Below are 20,714 nucleotides of genomic sequence, written 5' to 3'. Positions count from 1 at the left end.
ACAACCCTGAATAATGGACTAAATAATAGGTTAATCAATCTACTGCTTCCTTCACTGAACTGAATACCAAAAGAAAATATTCACATATTATTTGGTACTCATTTATATTTAGATGCAAACACTTCGAAGTCTGACTTCTTGCCATACTGAAGCAGGATGGAGTACTAAAGTGCGAAGCGTTCAGAGAGGATTTGTCATCCATCTGAAACTGCAGGCCAGGGTGACTGTGACATTTGCTAATAGCACATGTGGTACAGCCTGATGTGCCAAGGAAGAGGCATTAATACTTGCCCAGCATGTCCAGCAACATCACTTCTTTGGAAAACTCCCTCACTGTTGTTGCTAAAAGACTCAGGGCCACATAAGCAGTGTGTGGGTAATACAGTCCATCCACTGGGGGCACACATAGCACAGTCTGTAAAAGTTGCAAATTTGAGGTGCATGTAGGACAACCAATTCACAAAAGGACTTCTGCCAGGCAGAGAAGTCTTTACCCCATAAGACTGATACTACTGCCTCTCTGAAGGTTTTCAGTGATCCCAGATAACATCACGTAATTTGATTTTGAAGGTGCTTACTATGAAATACTCAAGCCAACTTATACTACACAAGAGCACAGTTAGCTGTTGTCCTTAAAGGGACTTGAATATTGGAGAAAGACACGCAGATAGTCCTGAAATAAATATACCAACGAGTCTATATTGGAAAAAAATGTTTTTAGGGCATCTGTAAATAAGATGCTAAGCTAACAGGTTGAAAGGCCAGCGTGTTTACTTTTAATCCTTTTGCTAGTTCTAGGTTATATTTTCAGTTGTCAAGTCACAATTCAGATCAGTGCTGCATATTTTCTCACCAGCAAACCAAAGCAATGCTGATTGCTGATCTTCTGAAATAAAAGTGCACCTTTGTATGGGAGATTCCTGTAATGTGCCAGCAGCCAAATTAAACTGCATTTAATATTTCCTGTTCTGGTTCAGTGTAACTTATCAAATGCTTCAATTTAGTAAAAAGTATATAAATTACAAGCATTTTTGTAACTACATTACCATTTCTAAAATCTCTCCAACAAGGGCTTTGTTGTTCAAAGCTGCTGTAAAGAGCGCTGCACCAAAGGGAGCTATTTGGGTTTCACAACAATGAACTTTATTGATCCTGCAAAAGCCATGAACATTGCTATGTATTTCTGAGTGCCATCTATGCACACATATGCCATCAGCTGATAATGTAAGTATATATGTGCCTATGTATTGTTGTTAATGAGAATACCACTATGCACCAAACAATTCAGCCAACACACGCTCCAGAATTTCAAATTCTGGAGTGCAACACAAGAACTACTAAATAGGTGGCAGAGTATTCAGGAAGCACCAGATTTGGATAAATTGTGTGTATAAAAAATACTAAGACATAAACATAAGACAAAGTAGTGTCTATGCCTGAGTTTGGATTTAATAGCGGATATGTTAACTTATGACTTGTATTCCTCCTTGCCTTGTCCAGTAGGATATCTGTTGGAAAACATCTTTGCTCCTATACAGGCGTGTTTCCTTTCCTTAAAATCCAAGGTCTGGGACAACAGTTGTGCTTGCACGGCCAAGTCTTATTCCATCTGGAAATAACGCCTGGCTAATTTGTGTGCCCAAACTGGGAAGCACAGAAAAGAGAGCTCTTGGAGTCTTGTACTATAAACGCAGCCAATGTCAACAAGGTTTATTTCATAGTGAACGTTAAAGAGGAGATTTTCAAAGAAACATAAGAAAATCATGAGTAACCTGGGATCAAACACCTTTAGGTTCTTCTGAATAGCACAAGCCAGAACAAAGCAACTAGTACACTGGCCCATACCAGTTGCCACATTGTAATACTCCCTGAGGCTTCAGTCCAGGAATTAGGATCTTGATTATGGAAACATAATTAAAGCACTTTGATTGCTTTCCTGTAACAGACACTTTAGCACCTGCTAATCAAAGAAAAATGCTGAAAAATCTGCCCTTGCATTTCACTAAACACATGCATTAGAAGCCTACTTGCCTTCCCGGCCTCAAAATCACATGCCAGGACTTCTTTGTCTCAGTAGTAACTGAACAGACTCACATCCCTAAATCCTCTACTGCTCCATGTGCCTACCTGGAGAGGCTTACTCCTTCCCACTAGCAGAAATTTAACTATTTATCATGCATTGTTCAGAGGCTCAAGTGGTTTGATTGTCAAATGTTTGCACCCTTACACCTGCTGTGATGCTATCGAATGGGAATCCTGCCCTTAACACCCACAAGTGATTCACATACATGTTTCCCTTGGCTCAGACTGCGCTCGGGCCCATCTGTTTGAAAGCGCCAATCCTTCTTGGTGGTACAACGCTTATACAGATATGCCAAGGAACAGGAACACTAAGGAGGATAGCATTAGCTCACATAACGCTACAAGAGTCCTTTCCTTTGTTGCCATCCCTGCAGTCACACAACATAATTTCTGCCACAAATCTTGCTGAAGAAGAAAAACAAAACAAAACAAAACAAAAGGGCTCTCATCTGCTCAAAGTCTGCTGCCATGGAGCTCCAGGTATAAGTTGTGGCTACTGCAGATGAAGCCTTTCTTCACAGGCTTGCCCAGGAGCTCATGCCCACAGCCATGATCTGCACCTCAAGACATGGAGATTCTGCTCTGGGTAAACCTTCTTCTTATGTGAAGGAATTAATCCTCCAGAGGTGATACAAAGTCCTTCACAAAGCTTTTTCTCCCCATGCTCCCTAAAATTCTAATGAAAGACACAACTCAGAAACAAAGGACTGCAAGTAATGAAATGATTAAAGAGAAAATACAGCTGAAAACTCCTGGAACACATTATAATTTAATATCTCATTATTTAATGGGCACATTGAACACATCATGAATTTCCCTCTGCTCCAGCAAGCCCACTTCATATTCCACAGAGCCTACGCTTCTGTATCTCATCCAAGATGAGATGAAATTGTCTTGTATATCAGAAAAATGTACTAGAGAGTAGCCTACAGTTTGATAATGTACAATCTGAATGTTCCCAACTGTCTAACTTCCACATCACTTAGAGAATTTGCACTCAAGCATTTTCAATGCATAATGAATGGCTTTAGCAGTTCATGAGTAGTCATTTCACATGCCCTTGTGATTGGTAAATAATACCACAGAGAAAAAAATGTAACAAGGGCTTGAATAACTGATTCTACATAAACCTAGAGGTTCTTGTTTTAAATCTGCATTATCATGTTGTTTTAGATCTGTAGGCTTAGGTCTAAACAAACATGAACTTCAGAGACATTAAAAATTCAGCCCTGAATCCTGACCTGGATTTTCTAAATCACCTTTGAAATTTGGAACTAAATCCAAATGTTGCAGAGTCTCTATCTGGAAGCCATTCGCTGATGGATTTTCATTCAGTCTAATGTAGGTGGCAAATTATGTCTGGAATAAGTCATTTTCAACAGATCCACGGTCTGACATACAGACTACTGCATCCAGCAGGTTTAAATGGAAAACAAAGGTTCTTCATTTACCTCTGAGGCTTCTGTCTGATTTATTTTGCTTCTCTGGTTTGCATTTATTTGATTGTTTGTGCCAGCTATAATGGAAAAAACGCAGGCACTACTAGGGAAAGCTGTAATCTGCAGTGCTCTGAAGCAGTCCCTGAACCACAGTGACTTCTTCAAGATGCCTCTGCTGAATGGGAGCAGAAAGGAAAGATGCATTCCCACGGCTGGACAGGCCATTGTAGCTCACCCTGCCATCAGCAAGCTAGTCTTTACTGGCTAAGATTGAGACAGCTATAACTTTTTAAAAGGCAGTGAAGTACATACTTAAATCTACTCACACATTTCAAGTTGAAGATGCACTTAGCTGCTCAGCTGAACATGGACAGGCATAGCACTGTGTCATGCTGCTTTGGGGAAGTGGGATCAGTCACTTCCAGAGCACTGAAAGCTTCTCAAGAACTCTTGAAAATGGTAAATACATGAAATACTATTTATTGTGTGACAATTTCCAATGTTAAGGGACAAAAATTAGGAAGGTCTCCCTTTTGCAGACCCTGAGAGCATCTGATACCATATTGCGATGACCCCAAGAGCCCCATACACTTTCCCATTCAGACAAACATTGAGCATTTATATCGATAAGCTAGCAGCTCTTTCCCTAATTGAAACAGAAGATAAACAGCACCATGGTCATAATCTGCTGAACTACACTGTAACTAGAATGAATATATAAACACTGTTCTGAAAAGCTGGCTTGTGCTTATTATTATTTGTCTTGATTACACATGACTACGCACAATTAAATACAGTAACAAAGAAAATATATTTCACAAATGTGCAGATATTCCCAGGCTGAAGTCAGTCACGCTTTCAGATGTCTATCAATTGCTCTCCTGATGTGTTGAAGAAAACAAAGATAAATAAATCAGACAAGTTACTATCTGTAGGAACTGACTGTCCTTTAAAATAACTTGAGTTTGTAAAAACAAAATCCCAAAGTTTCAATACATATTGTGAAAAATATCTCCAGGGACAGGAAGCATAGCTAGAAAAAACAGTGTTTTGCTTGCCTCTTGATCATTCCTGCATGCAGAACACTCTGCAGTGATGTCCCAATCTGTTTCCTGAGTGGTTACATTGACATGGGAAAGAAGCAATCTACCTCTGACCACGCATTGATCTGCATTTTCAGTGCAAAAATCTCAAGCTGTTGTGCTGATCACCCAACTGGAATTATTAAGAACCTTCTGAATTTTTCCTATCTAAATAGTGCAGTGTCTTTTGTACATCTTGCTATCTCATTATTCATTCTTTTTTCTTAACAAGAATCACTAATGCACTTTATTTCTGTGGTACTGCCACAAGATTTATGTAGACTCTTCAGCAGGATTGTCTCCACATTTTGCGTGAGCAGGGGTTTTCATTTTGTTATGAATTGGACTGGTTTAATTCATATTTTGAATTGTTATTACACAAAGATAAATAGAACAAAGTCCATTCTGAGAGAAAGGCAACTGAAGCTGGGATTATCATACCGTTTCTTGACCACTACTATGTATGAGTCAGAGATGACCTGAACTTTCCTCCCTCATCTTAGAAAAAGAAACATGAACCAAAAGTCAGCCATGCATTTTAATCAAATTGCCCTGATTATCTGGTATGGATCTAAAGGAGGGAGGTTTAAATAGCTCTTACAATGGAAATATTTCATAACTAATCTGACAGTACAAGCAAAGAGAAGTAATTAATAAAAGCAAATGAAATTACGTTGTAGCAACTGGGGAATGGTTCAGGAAAGAGCACAAAGATTACAAGAACCAGTTGATTATTGTGAATGGTTTCTAAATAAAAACAAAAATTAAGAAAAATATACAAGCTCTTCAGGCTACAGAAAAGAAAAAAAAATGAAAAGTATAATTTTTTCTGTCTATACAAATGTTTACATAGAAAAGCTTGTTGGATTTTCCAGAAAGAGAGCAGTCTCTTACTAATGAAAATAGAGATTTGAGGATACAGTTTTCTTTCGGTGGAACTGGGGACAATTTTCTGAAAGTGAATTTGTGTGGGCGTTAACAAAACTGAGTGGCAAATCCCAAGCCAGAATTTTTGTTGAATGCTTAGGAAGGAAAATCAAAATCCTTCAGTGAGGACAGAGCTCTTACTTCTTACCCTTCCTATCACAATCCTTAGGGGTAATACAGTTTTATTTTGCACAAGCAGTCTTTACCAGGAGGTACTGCTGATAACTCTGTCATCATCCCACCTGGGCATAAGAGAGAAATGCTACTGGAGAAATAGCATTGGGTAATGTGGACAAACCTTAACAGCTAAGGCATAGCTGAGGTTCTCCTTACATCATGAAGGCCTGCTGCTGAGCTCTGGACAATGTGAAACTTGATGAACTGTAAAAAGACTCTCCAAGCACTCCCTGAGTTCTTCTTCAGCCATTAAGAATTAGTTAAAGTATCACAGGTCTTCTGCCTCAAAAAATCTAAAGCAACTATGATCCTTATCATAAAGTGGTCATAAATAAATAAATAAATTCTGTACCCAAAATTATAATTCACCAGAGGTCAGACAAAAAAAAAATGTATATATATGTATAAAAAATATATATATATATATATATATAGCATACTGGTAGTTTAGAATCTGAAAATATTTTTTTCCTAGCTTTAAGCCTCAATGAATTAATCACCAAACTACAAAATAAACTGGCAGCTCCTCCCTGCCCAGCACACACTCATCATTCAGCAGCAACCACACACTGGTGCCCTATCAACATTGTCTAGGCCGAAACCAGGGCATGGGGAGAATGCATTGCAGTGCTAACTCAAGTTTTGGCAAGTAAGTTTGTGCAGTTAGAAACACTGGCTAAACACAGTCCTGTGAACAGTGAAAAATATGCAGCTATGCTTTCCATTTTGATAAAGGAATTTGAGAATTGGTTTCAAGAGTGCCAAAAAGATCATGAATTTATGTTTGTGACTCCATTTTCTGTCAACAGAAGCACATTATCCGCAGATTTTCAAGTGGAATTAATGGAGTTGCAATCAGACATTCAACTCAAAAAGCTGATCATGTCTCTCTACTGGACTTCTATAAGTCCTCTATTACCAAAGAAAAGTATCCCTTGTTTCACAACCATGCCTTGTTCACATCATCACTTTTTGTCAGTGCATACATTTGGGAACAATTACTGTCAATCTGACAGTCTCTGATGAACACCTTGAGGCCTCACTAAGAATTGCACCCACTGCCTTCAAACCAGACTGATGCATCAGTTCCAGAAAAACAAGGTCAAACATCCCACTGGTTTTATGGGTTTGTTGCTCTTTTGTTGTTAGTGTTTTAATAAAAATATTAAAAGTTAAAATAAGTTTTGGTACTTATATACATTAACTATATTATATTTTTTTACAAGGGATGCTCTGAAAGTAATGCTTCCTGTTTTATGATGTTGGCCCACAACATCTTAGGCAGATGTTGGTGGTTTGGCAGTAGAGGCTGAACCTTACCAACAATATTCCATTACATGGTGTTGCCATGAAACAGATGGCAGTCCTGATGCAAAGTGGTGAAACTGAATTCCTCCATGCAGAAAAAAAAAATGGAACCCACCGACATTCACTTATGCTCGTAAATGTTTATGGGGACCGAACAGTAGATGTGAGCACAGTGAGGCAGTGGGTGGTGCATTTCAGCAGTGGCAACATTAACACTGGGTCACATTCTCTGGTGAACACTTCTATGGGCACAGCATGCAGATTCTTGTTCATCACTGGTAAGAATCCTGGTGAAACAGTTATGGGTTGTGACCATGTTGAAAAACAGTATTTTGAAGCTGAGAACTTGTTCTATCAAACAGAGTTACTATGCTCATTGTATCTGTTGTAATTTCCATGAAAATAAATAGAAGGCATTACTACTGGAAGGTTTGTCTTATAGTTAATGCCTTAATCGCATCATACCATTTATCCTATGAGAAATAGTTTCAGAAACCAAAAGTCCATTTAAAGAAAGATTACGAAAAGGAAGAGCAAAATGCACATTGTGACTGATGACATGCTGACACTGATTTGTTTTCATTCCTGCAACAGGTACTTTACTTCTGGTTGGCCAAAATCTGACATCATCCTTTACATTAAAGTTATTCTGAGACCTGATATAGCACGTCTTCAGCTAAATATTAATTATCATTATCTATGGACACTTTTATGCCACTAAAAATGAGATGATTATCTTGTCCAGTGGGTGAACTTTACCTTCCAAAGTTTTGTACTGCTAGGAAATAGAACTGTGCTGCTACAGGATATGGTTAGCTGGAGAAAATCCATTTTAACAAAATACAAAAAAATCAAATGAGTTTCCTGATTCTTGATCATAAGCTAGTGCTCAGGGCCCTCTTAAATTAAAGCCAATTATTCTCAACCATAGAAACAACAAAAATGACAACACGGTGATAATCAAATGTGTTTTGACTAAACGCATCCTGCAGGCCCCCACTAGCATTCATCTTGGGCCCTGCTCATCTGCTGTCCCATGATCAGCCCCAGACCAACCAACCCTCACACTTTTACAGCTGAAGAAGTGAGGCAGAGATAAACTAGCATAGCCTAAGGACGACGGTGTTGCCAGGGCCTGAATGTATCTGCCTCCCTGCTGTTGTCAAAGCAGCAGACAGCTCCTACAAACTCAATCTCATGTGCACTTACCTGGAACAGGACTCTGCATCCTGTACCATGAGGTATGCCCTGTGGAACCTTTTCATCATTTCCCATAAGGATACTGAGAGATTTGGATGCCCTCCCACTGCAGGGAGCTTTGATGTGGAAACGGAAGGGACAAAGGGAAAAAATTTGCTTGGATTTTATACTCCTCTATGCAGATCTTGGAGGATTTTTTGGAACTTCCCCAAAGCACTTAAACAGCAGTCACCATATCATGAGCAAGAAATAGGGGAAGAATGGAAAAGCTATAGCCAGGCTGGTCCATCTTCTGAGCCGCTGCAGTGAGACAGATCAGCTCCAGCTCCACTCCTGACTGTATCTGAAATGCTTGATAATGTAGTAATGCAGCTCTCTTAGTAAAAATAGAGGGCTGTACGAAAGCCAGTGCCAATAATAAGATGGATGGCATAAGGCATGAATGAGAAAGCTTTGACCAGCTGTACTGTTGAGATCTGGGTTCTCCAAATGTGGTCACACATCAGAGATGTATCATCAGTCTTCAGTGAGGAAACTCAATGTATAGGCCACTGCAACAGTCAAGTGGGCCCTCAAGTTTTCTGTCTGGTGTTCAAAGCGAAGGGCTCTCTTGAGATATACCAGATACAGATCAAGATATTAGAGACACGTAAATTATTTGCCCTCAAGGTCTATAGCTATGCTGGTAAGCTAAACAGGACCAGGTCATGGGCTCCAGCATTTGCACGTCATTGCCCACACTGTGTATTATCATACTGCCTGACCCCATGTTCCCAACAGGCTGTTTGAATCGGGTTGCCAGGCTTTGATGGAAAAGCAAGTTTAATACTGTGGCAGAAACTGACACAACCGTTGGCTTCCAAGTCAGCAAATTGGCTTTAGCACATCTTATTTCTTAGTATAGCGACCTAGATGCAAAAAAGATGTCCTAAAAAGCAAAGCAAGAGATAGTAATAGAGTTACCAGTGGTGAAATACAGCTGAGAATAGTACTCATCTTCAGTAAGAATAGAAGTAGCAGAAGAGTTCTGAGGTGCTGTTTTGCATTCTGGCATGTGCGGTCATAGCTCAGATGTTTCCATACTGTCAAAAATCACAGAATTACAGAATGTCAGGGTTTGAAAGGGGCCTCAAATATCATCTAGTCCAATCCCTCTGCCAAAGCAGAAACACCTAGATCAGGTCACACAAGAACACGTCCAGAAAGGCTTTCCATGTGCCATTAATGATGCCTGCACCATTTCAGAGTCATAACAAGTCAGGAACTGTTGCTAATGATGATGTTGGAGCCTGCTGCCACTGCTAATTGTAGTAACCTTCAGAAAGACCCCTTCCCTAAGAGATGGTAGAAATGACAAATTGAAGTGTTAATTTGTTAAACTGCAATATCACTGTCAAATTAGCCTGGCTTAATGCTAAAAATAATTCCAGTTATTACTACAGAGCCAAAGCAACTATCATTTACTGATCCAAAACAAACATGTCTTTTGCTAATAAGACACTGTGTGTGCAGAGCAGCCCTAAGAGTTCAAGAGAAAAAAAAATAGAAACAGGTAGGTGACATGGAGTATTCAGTAAAACGGAAGCTCATACAAATGGAGAAAGCCTGCAAGGATGTTCTCTCTGAAGCCACTTCAGAGAGTGAGCATATGCATCCACTGAATACCCCTGAGGTTCACCAAAGAAGTGTCCTGAACCCTGGCTTTTCAGCCTGCTGCTCTGGTAGCATCAAAGACTGTTCACTCGTGACAAAACCAGTAAGTACCAAGTAGTGAATTGCCTCCTAGCACATTAAAAATATACTGTCACAGTTGTGTGGGGGTTTTTTTGTTTGTTTGTTTGTTTTTGTGGATGGATGCCAAGCTGAGTCCTTTCCAAGCATTTGGGCCAAAATATCATCAACAATTAAAGCACCGCTGACAATTTTCATGAGGCTACATGAGACAGAGCAGATTACAGGTCACCCTGCAGCTTGGAGGTATATTGGCACTGTGATGGTATCAGTAGTAAAAATGTGTTTGTATCAGGAAAGTAAGCAAATAAGACTCAAAAGCACATAGGCAGTATATATACCGAATAAAAAAATTCACTTTTCAAAACAAAACTACAATTTCAAGTGCCAAGGCATGGTGGCCTACAGAGTCTCATTGCTGGACAGCTGCTCTGGAAATCTAACACAACATAATTGAAATTAATGACAGAAGAAAGCAACACTCGTGAGACTACCAGAATTACTGCTTTGAAACATTGTTTTCTACTACTGACATATTCAAGGAGGTATCAGATAAAGCAAATTTACGTCATCTGATAAAACACCATTGTACAGAGCTAAATAGCAGGGTTAGGTTAACCCAGGCATAGTAGAGGCTCTGCCATATTCTCACAACATGAAATACTCAGTTGAGGAAAGAAAGGAACCAACCAGAACAGAGGGCATAGCCTTCACCACCTGGCAACTTGCTCCCTTTGTCTGGGAATGATGTCTAAGCCCAAGTTAAAAGATCAATGAACTGCAAAAGATGTCTCAGTCTGCCTGGGAATCTGAAGAACGATTGGAATTTGGTTTTGCTTGGATTTCAATTTACTCTGCCCACATTACAGTTCTGTAGCATACTCTCAACCTAAAAATATTTGTTCTGTTGCCAGTGTCCTATTACTGTAAAAAAGGAATTAACGATATTTTGAACCTGATGGGTAAGTGACAAAAACATATGACATGAAGTGGGGGTGTGGTGGCAGTGGGAGAGGGGATAACTGCGGGAAGAGTTATTTCCTAAATAACCCAGTAAGCCAATATTTTAATACTCGCTGTAAAGCATGATCACGCTGCTAATGAAGCAATAAATCCTCCTTTGCATTGGTGCTTCAGGGAGGGGGGTCAGAAGGTGGAGAAAGCTCCCTTTCCTCTTTCATTACAAGAGGCACTGCAAAATGCTTTCATCAAGCTCTGTAATGTCCTAGAAGGAATACTCAATTAACATTTCTCCTCACTAACCCACGTGAGAAAATGGCACAGCTCCTTAGCTCCTCCTGCTTGCCCCCTAAGAGCCCCATCCTACAGATGGCCCCAAGCATGGCCAGGGCCTGACCCTGCCCTCCTTGCTCCTCTTCACCAGCCTTCATCCAGTTCAGTGCTTGACATCCAGACCTATGCCTGACAATTTAAGCAGAAGCAAGACCGATTAATGCCTAAAACTGCAAACACTTGCATATACTAAATTGCCCTTATTTGAAATTGTAAAGGAGAGAAACATTAACTTCCCCAAAATTGAAACTGGCAATGAAAAATGAGCAAAGTCTCTCTCTAATTAACGCTAATCTGTCTGCCTTGTGTATGCACTAGTGGGGGAGCCACAGTGCGCTGCAGATCAGAAGATAAAAGCACACTCAGGAGTTCAACTGCTTTAGAAGCACAACATCTGTTAGCCATGTTATTCTGCAGCTACCCAACAAGCAGAGCACTCTTCATAACGCTTAGCAGCTTATGCATTATGGATGTAGCTGAGGCACTTGGGTTCGGGGTTTCATTCTGCGCAAGCCTTGAGTTATAGCACTGTAGGCAAATCTGGGCAGTGTCTATCTCCCCTCTCCTTCCCTGCACAGTGAGTGAGAGCTGAAGGCCAAATTCTGCTCCCAATTACACTAATTCGGCCCCACTCCAGAGCAGCTCGGCTCAATACAGAACACTGTCTGACTCCATTCTTAATTCACTCAGTGTGCGGAATTAGAATGAACTCACAAGAAATCTAGTTAGAAAAGAACATTTTAAGTCACCTATTGTGGTAATATCCTTGATTGATTTATCCACTACATTATTATTACAAATTAAGAAAGGAAGGGCACGCATTGATGGAGTTTATAGGTTTTTCAATTACTGTTTTCCTATTATTCTTTCTATTATTCAATTCACTACCTTCTTCATATAATTTATCTATAACTCCAATACATTTTAGTGCTTCAGAATTTATGAAGTATATACAAAGCATATAAATCCTATTAACTCATCCTATCATACTTATAATTGAGTCCATTAAAATGTTATGTGTGTCTACAGTATAAAAAGGGAGGGAGAATAAAACTGAGACCAAGGGGTTAATAAATTCTTGATTGCTTTTATTTTCCTAAATTTCTCTGTCATGATGGAGCCAAGACACAGCATGAACATGCTGCATTCTGCTCCCCATGGTCTGGAATGAGTGAACTTAAGAGACTTGTGAGCAGCTTACAGTGATTTTCATATTCATTCTAAGGCCAAAGGGACCATTTTCTTCTTCCAATATGACTACTGGTATGACACAATCCCATAGGATTTCACTGGAGGGTTCCTTGACACTTTCTGGAAGATGTTTTTAAAAGTATCCAATCTTCATTTAGGGATTTGTATGTATTTGTTCCAAATTTGTACCATGGCCTCACTGATAAAAATATACATCCTGGCAGGTTTTCATGCTATATATGCATGCCCATGCCAGGTATCTAGCTTAGGAATGATTCAACAGATCAAAGTGAAAGGCCTGAGTTCCCTGCCTAGTCAATGAAGAGAGGCAGTCAACTCTTGTGCATTGAGTCAGAGCACTTAAATGAGATGCTAAAGCTAATGCTAAAGCAGACCAGGGGAATAAATACCTTCCCCATCTTCTGAATGGGTAAAGATCCTTCTACTACTGTTAGCTGCTCCTTCCAACTATTGTCTTTGTCAATATACTTCATTTGCTTGACTGAATAGGCATCTGCTTTCTCCATAGCCACATGTATATCTCAGTAATAATTAAAACACACAATTGAATTTGCAAAGAGAAAGCAAGACAAGATGTCCAAAGCTCAGTTCATTCACAGGCTCTCACCTTTTCCTTGTTTGCTGCCACTGGTCTTTTAGTAGCAATGGACACTGTAACTCAACACAGGGCTTCAATAACAGAATCAGAATTGCCACTGAGCTGATTCTGTACTACAGAGTTATTAAAGTGCTTTTGAAAAATCACATCCTTGAATTCTTGATACGATAGCAGCATTATCTTGACCACAGAATCCCCGTGCAACATCAATATATTAATTCCTGTTTGTAAGGCACTTTGAAGATGCTTATACGGCTGCATTGCACCCCACCGATTTCCACTGGTGCTAACATGGCTCAACTCTGTTTCACCCTCCCCCAGCATGAACCAGTCTATAGAGAGGAACAAGAAAGACCAGAAAATGTGTTTGTTTCCCATACATTTCAGAAGGCAAATTTTGATGTCCCAGCATGAATTATTCCACACCACACAAAAATGCTAATTGAGCCTTTATTCTATAACCTGACAGATGTTTCTGATGCACTGTTCATTCATTTCATACTGTACAAAAGCTAAAGTTTTAAACTTTTTGTATTATGATAAAATTAGCATTATTTGTGAAGACAGCCATCAAAAGTCTACTTGAAGGGCTGCCCCATTCCTCAGAGGGAAAAATATGGAAAGATATAGCTGAAGACTGCCCTCCATTGTGTATTAGGTATATACACCACATCTACACACACACACACACAGAAGCCCACAGGCCCCCAGTCCTCTAGCACATCTGTTCTTGACATCCTTATTAGCAACATATTCTCCTCCACGTAAACAACAATACTGGTTGCTTAAACTTATTTACACACACAGCCTACACGACCGTATGTTCCTTATATAGAGAAACAAGTCAAAGAAATGGTTGCTTTTGTGATCGTAACACCACAGGGGAAAAAAGCAAATCCAAAGAGCTTGTGTCTGTTCACCCTACTCCTTCACCACTGGGACATTTGCCTCGGTGTAATTCTGACCTGACAGCAGCCCATGCCCACTTGGGGAACAACTTGATCTACAGCCCCGCTGCACCTTTCCTGCTGTTGTGCTCTCTGGGATGAATAGGCAAAGTCAAACTCATCTTCACTTTACTCCCCCACCTCTCCTGTGCTCCTATAGGTATGGCATGCATACCCCAGTAAATAGCAAGGTCCGTAGACCTCACTGTGTGCCAGTACTTCCCTCAAGGAAGCCACCAGCAGCTCCCATCTTCTACTTCGTTGCAGTGTCACTGCAAGTTCAACTTCACTGCCTTCCCATTTGCCCTATGTGCCAAACATTTACCTAATTTCTGTGTTTTTTGACTACTTTTCCATTTATACACACACACACACACCACTATTCCCATTTCTCCTCTGTTTTCCTGAGGAAAAAAAAAAAAAGCACATTAATACACCAACCTACTCAATCTCCTGCCCTTGTCACCGTACAAACATCTGAGAAAACACTTGTCCTTTTCTCTTCACTCTCTGGAGTAGCTGTTAGGAAAAGAAAGATTTCTTTAAAAAAAATACAGATTCAGCAACTACATGCTGCTACTTAGAAGGAAGGCTGTCCCTGGGGTAGTGATTATACATATAAAGACAATAATAAGACTGAAGGATGCAAAGCTGTGTAGCAAAGGTAAAAAACTGAAAGTCCATTTTCGCAGTTCTCCAGAGGTTTAATAGACAACTTGAAAGAGGCTATTTTACACATCTGTAAGTGCTGTGAAAACAATTCATTCGCCTGTTCATCACAAATTGCACTACAAGACATCTCAAGGAATGCATCAGTAAGAGGATAAACAGAAACAAATGCACATGAAATAGATACGCAGAAAGGAACATCTCTAACAAAGGATCAGCCTATTCTTTTCTAAGAGCAAGTTTTTAAAAGTTGTATTTATTAACACATATCACAGTTGTTATTTCTTACTATAAAACTGAAAACAGAAGGGATCGGGCACTTTCTAATTTATCAAAGGAAATCAGCCCCCTGATCATTGCTTTAATACTCACAGTACATCAGCAGATGTTTACATGGGACAAAGATTTCTAAAAGATTAATTTAACCAAGCAAAACTGGCCTATGCCAAACTCAGCGCTTACAACAAAGACAGTTAAGTGAGTGAAGCCTGGAAGCATGACACAGACAGCTTAGCCACAAGTTTACCAGTGATTAGGCTAAGGACACACGTGAAAACTGAGAAATGTGAAGACTTCTACATTTGGATTTGTAAAACCAAAACAAGATATTCATTTCTTCTGCCAGATTTCTCTTCAAAACTGCTTACAGTGAATGCAGATCTAGTGCAAGCAACTGGGCAATGCTAAGAAGGACTCAGTGCTGGCCTTCCTGCCAACATCTGAGGAGTGGGAGAGCCAGAGACAAGCTCCTCTGCTATGCTGCATGGATAGCAAAGGAAACAGAATGGGCAGATTTCCTCTGTGATATCAATTCAGCAACTGTGTGGTTCAGGATTCTTAACAAGAGAGAATGAGAAAAGAGGGATGATTTTTCAAACATCTACTGAACAATGACCTTTTACAATAGCCTTAGGTTAAAGCAGTCTTCTCAGATACGAGACAGTGGGATCTGATGTACCCAAAATGAGGCAGGAACCAACTTCAATTTTTATATTGAAAAAAAAAAAAAAAAAAGAAGAAAAGTTTGTGAAAGTGTTCCTGATCAATGTGCATTCATATGTAAAACACCTCCCTTCCTTTCCCTGATGTATTAAAAAGAAAACAGATACATCTTCCTCCTAATGAAGGACCAGTGCCTACTGGCACATGCTGGGGGCTCTGCATACCTACAAGGTGGTAGCCAGCAGAGGCATGCTCTGATTACCCTCACGTGGCTTAAGCAAAAACAAAGTATTGAGCAGCTGTGTGCTACCTGGGGAGCACGAATACCCCCACAGTGTTCCCTATAATCCCAGTTCCTTATAACCCAAGAAGGGGAGTTATCAGCTCCCACATCATCTGCTCACACAGCTGCCCTCCAAAGCACCTGGGAATGTCAGGCATTGGGACTGCGTGCAGACAGCACCCACTCGAGGCAACTTCCCTCACTGAGCACTTTTCACTGTCTCAGTTTGGAAATGTCTTGTCAGATGATGGCAGCGCTGGCCATGTGCACAGAGAGAGCCACAGCATGGGGGTAATCTCGTGGATTTGTCAATTCAGACACCTTCAAGCTAAGGTAGTGGCTGTTGAAGCATTCCTTATTTATTTTTGTGGGATACATGAGACGCTGTGGGATTTATCTAATCTATACTTCAGCATACACCACACTGACCTAGTCACCCTTGATGCCCTTTTTAGTCCATTGAGAACATTAGACATCTGTAGAACACAGTTGATCTAAACTGCTTTAGATATATTATGCAAGAGGAGAACATCACATTCTCTCTTTTGAAAACAGAGTGGATGACTCTAGAGTGGATCTAGATGATGGGTAAGAAGTGGATATCTGCTGTATGCAAACTGATGTATCATCAGAGGCTGGATCTCTTGTTTCATGTGACTGCATCCCAGGGAGATAGCTCAAAAGATCACTATGACTTCTTCTGTCCTTGAAATCTATTAGTTTTCTAATTAAGACTAATTAAAAAGAAATGTATATTTACTTTTTTTTTTCTAGACAGCTATCTCTTTCATCATCAAAACACTGACATTTTTCAGATGAGCACTACTACTAACAAGGAAACATTAATATACCTTATTAGTATTCCTTTCTAGTAGTAAGACAACAAGCTTGCCCAATTACACATTTTTATACCATTAGAAAACAAAGTGTGAAGCTTGCATATAAGTAGGTTACATGCAGTGGCACACCAGTTAGTGCAAAGAATCCAATGTAAATAGAAACCAACTGACTGAGTAATTCTTCCAGGTACTGGGGGAGCAGAGGAATGCATGGTGATAGGAAATACACTGCTGTAGCTCGTGAAGTGTCTATAAATTGTCAGACAATAATTTTGTATTAAATATCTGGGATGAGGTCGAGTGATTTAAAAGCAGGAGGACTACAGGAAGAAAGCAGGGGGCTGCAGAAGTAGGATGTCTTCTCTCAAGCTCCAGCTCTTTCTTTCTAGCTCTTATGAAAAGCTAACAGTGGTAGAAAACAACAGGAGACGTGCTATTTAAGCACAGGTAGGCCATTAATATGTTGTTTAGGGTAATTAAAATGCACTGCACAGGATTAGTTGCCTGCCAATCATCCCAATTAAGCAGGCATGTCATTGATCAGGATAGCAATTAAGAGAATTCTAGGGTATCAGCAATTTATTCCTAACTGCCTCAAAACTAATTGCTTTCAAGCACAGAACCAGGTTCAACATTCTTTACAATAGAGGAGAGAGTTATTGGAAAATTTCTTGTCCTTTTCCAGATGAAGTACCTATTGGCTAAACTAGATTAGGAAAATTTACAATACTCTAAAGCTCTAATATAGTCATGAATTATTCCATCATTATCTGCAGTTAGCGACAGGAAATTATGAGATAAAATGGACTTACATTAGTGGCGTTCCTTCTTTTTTTAATGCAGATTCACAACATCCCCATAAGCTATTAAGCAATCCAAACTGCAAAGCCCCTGATGAGGTACAGCCTCCAGGGCAGCAGAGCACAGAGGCTCTGGGAAGGCAGAAGGGAAGCCTTGCAAAGCCCCAAACACTTGGCACCCACCTGTAGCAGCGCGTGTCCAGTCTCAGCTCAGTGGACCAGACAGAAAAACCTGGATAACTAGACAGGCAGAGCAAGAAGTGCTGGTCCACTGCAACTCTGAGAAGTCAGGTTTAGTCAGAATCTCAACCTTGGCTCAAATTAGGAGCCTAATGAACCTCGTTAAGGTTACAGACAACTCTCAGCTGTGCTGCAGTGCATTGCTCTGTTTTTCACCCTTTCTCCTTTTCTATGATATTGTTACTTTCCATTTAGCTTTAATTCACATGCACCAATGAGAAGACAAACATCTTAACTGAAATGCTGACTTTTGTTCTTCTTATTGCTTTGTTTTAGCATAGAGAACAATGCAAACTTAGGGAAGAAATTAGAACAATGTCTAATCCCTCCAAAAACACACTGATGATATTTGAGCGCTTATGTACAGCAGCATGTATGAGTATTATCTGGAAGGAAGCTTCAGATCTTTGCACAGGATTTTACATTTCTGAAAAATCAAATATTTAGTTCTATATAAGTATGGTTCATATCTTAAAATATTTATTATGCAGAGAGTGTGATGTTTGCAGTTAATTGTGGGATACATTAATTATATAAATACACTATTTTGCAAACTACTCTTTACAGAAGGTGTATTTTATTTATTTCAAGAGCATCATTTCCCTCTGCAGGAGCTGAGGCTCCTAAAGGGGGATGGCAACAGCAATGTAGGCCCTCATCACACACTGGGGGGCTGTACAAACACAAGGAAAACTTCTTCCTCTCAGTCCTTAGAAAACAGTTCCTGGCCAGCCGGATCTGAAGCCTCTAAACCCTTACTCAGGAAGCAAGGACTTGCAAACAAGCCTGAATTGTCTTCATCTCCATAATAACACCTAAGCAGCTCCTTTCTTACCTGAATTTATCCTTCCCAGATTTACAGATTAGGGAATCACCAATATCCCTTTTTTAGAGATGTTAAACCCAGAAGACAAAGGGCTGAGCAGATCTCCAGGTGGGATTTAGAAGTCCAGAGCCCCGAGTCCATTGCCCTAACAGCTGAGGACATAAATCAGAAAGTTTTAAGGAGCATCTACTCTCTTAATAAGCCTAGGATTTCCCATCATGGTTCTGCTGCAGGCATTCTGTAGTCTTGGACAAACTGCAACCTCTATCTTTCAGTAAATCTCCCTGTAAAATTAATGTGGCCACTCTTTTAAGAGGCACCTATACCCTGGCCTGACAGATGCAGTTCCCATCTATCCATTAGATGTTGCTGGAATAGTGGAACCTTGCACCCAGAGCTCAGGTCACCCTACTAACTTGATCCAAGCCTAAACAATAAGAGCTGCAGTGAAGTTTTAAATCACATTTAGCAGAGGTCAGTAATGCTGCTGTGGATAACGGGGGACGGAAAGTGCAAAGCTAGCAATTAAAATAGCCTCAGTCCATCTTAATAAAAGGTACAAGACAATATTGTATGTATATATATTATACATATATATATACTGATTTTCCAGCCAATGCAAGTATCTTTTGTACAGGCATATTTGGCCACTCAGCAGGTAAACAAATGGGTCAGTGGCTTAGGAAAAATGTTTCTTTGCTCTTTTTTCTCATTTCAGGAGGGTAAAGCCTGCAACAGTCTGCATTTTAAGTAAACCAGATTCTTTCTGCTTGCAGCAGTGGAACTGTTGACATACAGTGCTTCCTCAGCTAAGCATTTGCTTAGAAAAAGAGAATGCAGCCCTAGTCCCCAAACCAGATTTTTCCTATTAATTTAACTTTGCTTGCTCTATGCTTGCTCTATGTATAATGCAGCCATTTGAAACCCTTCCATCTTGTTTGCAACTTGAATCATGTCTCTATTTTTAGAGGACTTGGAGCTACATTATGACTTTACCAAATGGAAAATGTAATCACGCCTGTGTTATGTATAACAAAGTGTGCATTTCCCCTGAGCCAGATGAACTGCATCATCAGGATTTTGGACAGAGTACATTTTTGGGGGATAGTAACAATCCGAGGAACCGGCCCTGCCAGCAACTTTTCTTTCCTAACTTGCATTTGCACAGAGTTTGTGACAGCTCCCCAGAGAACTACACTGAGGCAGTACAGCAAGAAGACACAGTGTTCTAAGAACACATGAAACCAAATGACTTAATTTGCCCATAGAGCTGATTGGGATTTTGTCTGTTCGACACAGTCAGCTTGGGAGGGGGGGGAAGGGGATCATTTCTTTAGGAAGAGCATGTCTATGGCATTGTTGTCACTGACTCTCAGCTTAACCAGCGCTGGCAGAGATTGGAGAGGCTGACACGCACTCCCAGATTCCACATGGGCTGATTTACACTGCTGGACAGCATTTGCATGTAATGAATCTCACGCCTAGCTGGTCACACCGAGTGCTTCTGCCCTGCTTTGGAGACGCCTCCCGTCTGCCTTCCAGGCTCTGCATTTAGCAGGAACAAGCACAGGGAAGCTGACAGAGAAACTGAAGAAACATATGGCTGTTCTATGCACACAGAAAGTGTGACTAGGAGCTTGCTGTGTGTTGCTGCTATTGGAGCCCCTCAAACGACCTACATAAATACAGTAGAGAAAGGGAAAAATAAGCTGTTTCTCTGTTCACATGTTAGTTTTCAAAGATTCTTAACCCAACAATAACTAGATGTATTATTCAAAGCATTTTGTATCAAAAAAAAACAGGCATTCTTTTAAAAAACTTAAAACACAGATGCATAGCGTGCCTTCACTGATGATGATAGAGATATAGAGATAATAAGATAAAACCACCTGCATGCATCTAATCTGGTTTTCCTCTCACTTACAACAGTTTTATACTAGCTTAATTTCATTGATCCCTGAGAAACTGTTACCGATTCAATGGAACAGAATCCTGACAGAGAAAAATCAGCCAACAAACGTCACTGCCTTAACACTGCTACACGATATTTTAAAATGCCATAATAAATGCATACAGAAGCCACAAAATCCCTTGCAAAAGGAATTTGGAATCATCCACA

The 20,714-nt window shown here is 40.1% G+C and overlaps 1 protein-coding gene across 5 annotated transcripts in view; it reads right to left on the bottom strand.

Moving 5' to 3' along the window:
- The window catches only part of RBMS3 (RNA binding motif single stranded interacting protein 3), a 698,917-nt gene that overhangs the window by 616,921 nt on the left and 61,282 nt on the right, over window positions 1-20,714 (bottom strand). The window lies entirely within an intron of this gene.

Source organism: Gallus gallus, chromosome 2, assembly GCF_016699485.2.
Source record: "Gallus gallus isolate bGalGal1 chromosome 2, bGalGal1.mat.broiler.GRCg7b, whole genome shotgun sequence".
NCBI lineage: Eukaryota > Metazoa > Chordata > Aves > Galliformes > Phasianidae > Gallus > Gallus gallus.
Note: the sequence above shows the minus strand (reverse complement) of the source record. Positions and strands in the feature narration are given on the sequence as shown.